Raw genomic sequence first — 6,714 nt, forward strand, 5'->3', positions numbered from 1 at the left:
TGTCGTTCCAATAGGTTCAACATTTATTAATACTTGTAGCACCAGAAAAAAGCTCTCTTCCCTCACGTCCACACCTCCTTGTTTTCACCATGACAGGCCATGGGCTCATACACCCACATTCCCATCAAAAGAATAACTCATTTTCAAAGTATTTTTGTACCTAAAATGTCAGCTACTATACTATATAAACCTGCGTCCGTAGTGTATATAAAATAGTCACACATATGTAGATGAATAAACAAACAGAAGAAACATGCATGAGGTCCCTTTGCATGCCACTGCCCCCCAAATATTCCCTGCCTTTTCTTCCTTTCCATGCTTCTAACTCAAAACATCACCACCCCCCCATCATGACCAAGCCAAATAATACTTTTGGGGAATCCATACACAGTCCCTTTTTTCTCCCTTAGGTGCATGCATACCCTAGAACACACTTGAGAGAGAGAGAGAGAGAGAGAGTTCATGAAACCTAGCTCTCTTTATTGTTTTTGTTATATGTATAAATGTGCATGCTATGATTAATTAACCTAAAAAAGACAAATAAATGAGAAAGGTGCTCCTAATTTACTCGGCTAGACTTCTTTGTACTGGTTATGATTGGATCCTTTGGTTCTACTTGCCTTAGAGCTAAATTAAGTAATAATTATCAAAAAGACTAGAGTTGCAATTGTAAAGTGATCCACCAAAAGTCTGCACTTTAGCTGCAATTAGATCCACCATAACAACCAATCCATAAGCTTTGATTTGGCATCAAAGACAACAGCATCAAGAAGAAAAAGAAAGAGCCCATCATGTGCACCAACAAGCCAATTAATCTCCTCTTTCCAAAAAGTGAGAAAAGCCATCAAATTACTGATCTAATCAAATGTACTTGCATATATAATTACTTGCTTAGAGATCAGAACCAGTAGCATAACAACTAGTACGCACAAGGAAACATGGATGCAGTTGAAGGATAACTAGTTTTGATTAGAAGTATAAGTTTACTACTACCAAGGTAAGCATGAGGTACACCTCTCAAGGAAAGCCCTAGCTTTTACTCATTTTTAACTTGGTCTGAAAAGGTCTGAGTTGAAGGGATGACACATTAAGGGAATCATGAGAGAGCCCATTAAAGTGAAACCTTTGATTCTACGGCGACATGACAAAGAAACCATCATACGTGACCCAACTCCAACGAGCACTATTCAAGTGAAGCTGTAAATGGGCCGGGTTGTTCCGTGACCCAACCCTACCCGACTCCCTTAGGTCCGACCCGATCTATTTTGGAGGATTCGTGAGGTAGGATCGGGTCCCAAAATTAAACTCGTTCTATTTTCTGGGTCGGTCTAGGTTTACTGGATTCAGATCCGATCTGATCCGATCCATTTGAAATTTGGATAATTTTAGATTTCCAATCCTACGACCCAACTCGATCCGATTCGAATCAGTAAAATTATTTATTGAAGTTATACATTGGTTGACCCGAACCGGGCCTGAATTTTTGGGTCGGGTCCGAATTATACATGGATCTGATCCAATCTAAATAATCAGTTGGGTTAAAAATTGTAGCGATGAACCCGATCCGACCCGATCTTCTATCGAGTTAGGTCTGCATCCAAAATTAAAACTCGAGCAAAAAACAAGATTGGGTCGAAGTTCCTCACGACCCAATCCAACTCAATTCGACCCAATCTATTTGCACCTCTACACCCAAGCAAGTAATCGGCGGGACTCACTGGCATTCCAGATGTGTGTATTATAATTATTTTTATTTTTTTATTTTTATTTTTATTTTTATTTTTATTTGGCTGGTCCTATGGTGGTGGCGGCCCACGGTGAGGGTTGCGTACGTCCGTGGGCATAATTCCCGACAGGGGCGGGCCCACGGAATTCCACGCTTTGCATGGATGTAGGCGAGGGGTAGTTTGCGGGACCCGCGGCCAACTCCTGACCGCGCGTGCAAAGCCGGGCTTCATGGGAGGTAGGCCTTCTGCCTCCGATGGGACCCACCAACAAAATAACAATAAATTATTCTGAACGAAAGGAACCTGCTAACGTATTCCCAAACTGTACAGCTTTTCTGTTTCGCCCATCATGACCTTTTCCTCGTTCAATATTATATTCTCATTCTTATTAAACTCAAATTTATTATTATTATTATTATTATTATTATTATTATTATTATTATTATTAGTGATGTTGCTGTTATCATGAACTTAAGATTATAATATACATGGTGAAAATTTTGAAGTTATCTACTTTGTCTAGCATGTATGAGAAATTCTTGAAGGCAATTGCCAAAAGAGTTGAAGCAATCCTTCCAGTGTGGTTTGGGGTTTGGATTTCTTTTTTATAGCTAAATTTTACTATCGATTGTGCCAAGAAAAGTTATTTGCATAGATTGTGCTTGTATTGTTTGCATAGATTGGTTGTGCAAGAAGAAGCCCTTGATTTTTTATTTTTTATTTTTTTGCAAATTGTAATGGTTGCAATATTCTATTTGGAGGAGGTTCCTTAATCAAAATTTTAAGTGATGCATTTTCAAATTATTAATTATATTACATAAATTTTTTGAAATGACTGATAGTACATAAGAATTAAAGAACGAAAGTAATTGCCTTTTTTTTTTTAGTAACTTGGATAAATTAAACCGAATGAGAATAAGTACATATGTGAGAATCAGCAAATAAAATATCTAACAAAGAAACAGAAAGATGTGGTTTAGAATCCCATAATGTTGATTTTGTATAATTGGCCACATAAGTTGCCATACAATCAGCTATACTGTTAGCTTCCTCATTTATATATATATATATATATATATATATATATATATGAGTAACCTCAAATATATATAAGTGAAGAATGTAACAATCGCCAACAATTCAAAAGAAGAGAATGAAATTTGATGATGGAAAGCAAAAACCCTTAAAATCATTAGAAGTTGTCAAAAGATTTTATTTGTTTTTAGGCTTATGTACATTTTTTTTAACAAAATGGTGCTTAGTGACATTTTCAAATTATGAAATTTTTTTTATGAATGTTAACTTTTATGCCAATGGCAATACATATGGATGCCTATTGATTATGGATTGAATAACTCCTACAATCTTTAGTTCCGAAGGATTGCAGCACCAACAATTTCAAATGTAAATTTGTGTACTTATAGAGAGAGAGAGAGAGAGAGAGAGAGAGAGAGGGACTCTTACTTACACATTCTTTTGTTTATTCTCAAAAAGAAACACCACTCGTTTTGGTGATTCAGTGGTTAACAAATTCCTTTCTAAATCAGCATCAACTACAAACTATGACATGCAAGGCGCAATAGACAATTGTAATCGAGCAATTTAAAGCATCACCATCAAATTTACCCTACACCACTAGCAAAAGTGCGAGTCGCGAGAAATTGAAGATGAAAAAGATTCCAGGACAAGCAAAGATGGGGCCTAAGCTTAATTTAAAATCCTCATAGTTATGCTTTGTTAAGATTTTATAAATAAAAAAGTTAAAACTTATTCTCCATCTTAAACCATTACCCAAATCCATATAGAGACCAATAAGTCAATGATCCAATTGTCACTAGGCAAACATTAATTGTACAAGACCATGACAAGAGACCAAGTTGGGAAGCCCATCAAAGTGAATATTGTGTCCAAAATAAGTAGTTAGTCATGAATTCCAAAATGCTTAAGAGCCCATTTTTTTTCCTGAAAAAAAGAGAGAAAAAGTTTTAAAAAAGACAGAGATGCATTTCTTATTTCATGAAAGGCTGGTGCTTTATACCCCAAGCTCATCATGCAGTGCACCAACCCTGGGAACTGCACCAATCTCCTCATCTCTCATGTAGCAGAGAGTTATTTTTGGTACCATGGTTGGGCCTCGTGACATTGGCGTTTTAAATTTTCTAGACACATAGGGAACTGAATCATTTTTGGTTATAAACTGATCATAGACTGCATGGGATCAAAGCATGCTTGACCATTCGTTCCTCTAGAGTATCTGCTGCAAAAACAGTTTTTTTTTTTTTTAATTATCTTCAAAGACATGATGTGGCTCTTTCCTATTAAGAATTAGACCTTCAGAGTCTTCATGCACTAAATTCGGTGCGGTACTTTAATTAGTTCATATATACATCATTACATGAGTAAGAAAAATATGACTATGACCACTAAGAAAAATACTATTTTACTTGTACTTTTGAGGTGAAGAGTACTTCTATGGCTTAGCAATATAAAGTCAGCGAAAAAAAAGTACTCTTGGAACCTCGCATACAAACAAACACTAACCGCTCCTTAGCATTCATGATAACCTACTATAGACACCAATGCGAGGCACTGAGAATTGAGTGTGCTACGAACATATAAGCCTCTGGGGCAATCAAACATTTGGTATATCTTATTGCTTAAGCATTCCTCGGCAGATTGATCATAGCTAAGCTACGTCTTGTCACTGCTCTCTCTCAATCTCTGTGTCTTTGTTTGAGGTCAGGGAGACTTGTATGCTATCTAGAATTGATTCCAAGCAATCATTATAACAACTGGAGAAGAAGATGGAAGAAGAAACCTCTTTAGACTAAGCATTATAAATGACCTTGAGCATAGCCAATAGCAAGGACATCATTCTCATGTGAGGATGGTCAGTAGTACTACTGCTTCCAGTCTGCTTAGGAGCCACTTGCGCACATGTATATAATAATCAGAGAGGAAGAGGAAGAGTCAAGGAGGAGAGACCAAAGAAAAAGTCAGTGACAGAAAGTACTCCTAAAACATATTATGCTATAGTCCTCATATGATCAATAAAGGGGATTTATACCTACAAGAAAGAAAAGAAGCTAGAGACCCACTAAATAGTTAATGATGTATCGTTTAGAGAGCATGCTTGATGAGAACGGTGGGAGATGTGGTCCACAAGATCTTCTATGATATGTTATGGTCTGCAGAGAAATATGATCAGTAGCTCTGACCTCAAACATCTTATCATGTCTTTGTTTCTTCTTTTCATTTTTTTCTTTGTGGTGGTGGGAATTGAGGTGTGTTGTCGTGTGGGAGGCCACATGCTGACAAGAAGAAGTATGGAGAAAGAAAGGAGCGAGACTTTTCTTGTTGGCATTTGGTGGCATGGAATGGTGTGATCGAAGGGTCAGAGACAAGGCTCTAACATGGTTGGAAAGTACCAGCAAAAGGGTGCGAAGTGAAACAAGGAATGCCATACTTAACAAAGTGCAGACCATATAGGCATATCAAGCCCAAAGCTGGTGTAGAACCTAAATGTGTGGGTCCACCCATCATTACCACCAAAGAAAGTTGTACTGCAACACTAGCAGGGTGACTGCCGCCTGATCTTTGATTAAGATACTCTGTGTGTCTTGCGGGTGATGATAATGCTGAACTTTTAGATTTGTGACAGAAGTTTGATAATTGCTATGGATATAGCATTTGGTCTTACCGAGTGCTATAGTCCAATGCCTAGCTGTAACTATCTTTTCCGCAATACGTACGTATAGGCACATAAAGGCGCATGTATACAAGCTGGTGGATGTTAGGGTTTCTGTACGTACGCATGCATGCAGGCGTGCATGTAGAGGGGTACGTAGGCAGCTGGTAGCAGAGATGCTCCAGTTTTAGGGTAGTAATTATTGACTTTTTTCTTGCTTGGAATAGTTAGCTTGAAATAGAATGGGTTTCTGGATGCATCTCCTTTGGTGTTCATGAGCAATGATGGTGCCCTATCTGCGTAGGTTCAATCAGAAAGAGAGAGAGAAAAAAGGGCTTTGGTGTTCTTGAGTTCCTTTTCCCCAAGTCCATATGGGAATTCTCAGATGGTGGTGGGTCTCTGGTAGGGCGGTTTATTAGATGAGATCGATGGAGGTTCAAGTCAAAAACAATCAGGTCAAGTCCCATCACTGGTCATTCAGAAGAGGTGCCCCGGCTTGGGCTCGTGCTTACTGCTTAGTGCTTTCCGAGCTTTCACCATTCAGACGCTCAAGAAAACACTCGGATCCAAAAGCCCAAGTGAGTGAGGGTTTTGAATGCGTTCGGCGCCTCATGCTTTCTACTCATGAGGTGTTTGCCCTTGCCAAAAATACGAGAATGGAAGGAAGAGGGTCTTTGCTCATCCTTTGCACCTCGTCCCTCTTTATATTCCCTAGAAAGATGGGATAAAGTGCATTAGAATATCCACTTGAAATATCACATGGGAAGGGGCATTCCTTCAATGTTTTCCATGGAGGTACAAAGAGCTGAAATGGATGAGGTCCCATCACCTTTAGCTTAAGACCATTCTGCAGTCCTCATATTTGGAAGTTGTGGTTAATAGCATTTACTTGGTCCATCCATGTCTGTACTGGTAGAGTTGTTACCATCCTTTTGATTTTACGATTCCTGCAGCACTTTCTAGCCATTTTCTATTATTACAAGAGTAATATTATTCATTGGCCATACGCATTCATCACTTTTCTTTCAGACAATATCAGAACACTTGTTACTGGCTAAGAACTCTCTCTCTCTCTCTCTCTCTCTCTCTCTCTCTCTCTCTCTGACTCTGAGGGGAATCCATTAAATGGTGTGCCATAAATATATGGGAGTAATATCGGGTTTAGGAGGAACAGGTTAAAATTTTTTCTTTGATGCAAGGGGCACACTTCAAGGAGAATATGGAGAGAGTTATAATGAGACCTCGTCCTGTCTCTGCTGAGTACTTTCTTTGTTTATTTATTCTGCTTGAAGTGTGCTC

This window comes from Phoenix dactylifera, chromosome 4 (assembly GCF_051530095.1).
Source record: "Phoenix dactylifera cultivar Ajwa chromosome 4, Ajwa_hap1_PhDact_Kaust_v1.1, whole genome shotgun sequence".
Lineage (NCBI taxonomy): Eukaryota > Viridiplantae > Streptophyta > Magnoliopsida > Arecales > Arecaceae > Phoenix > Phoenix dactylifera.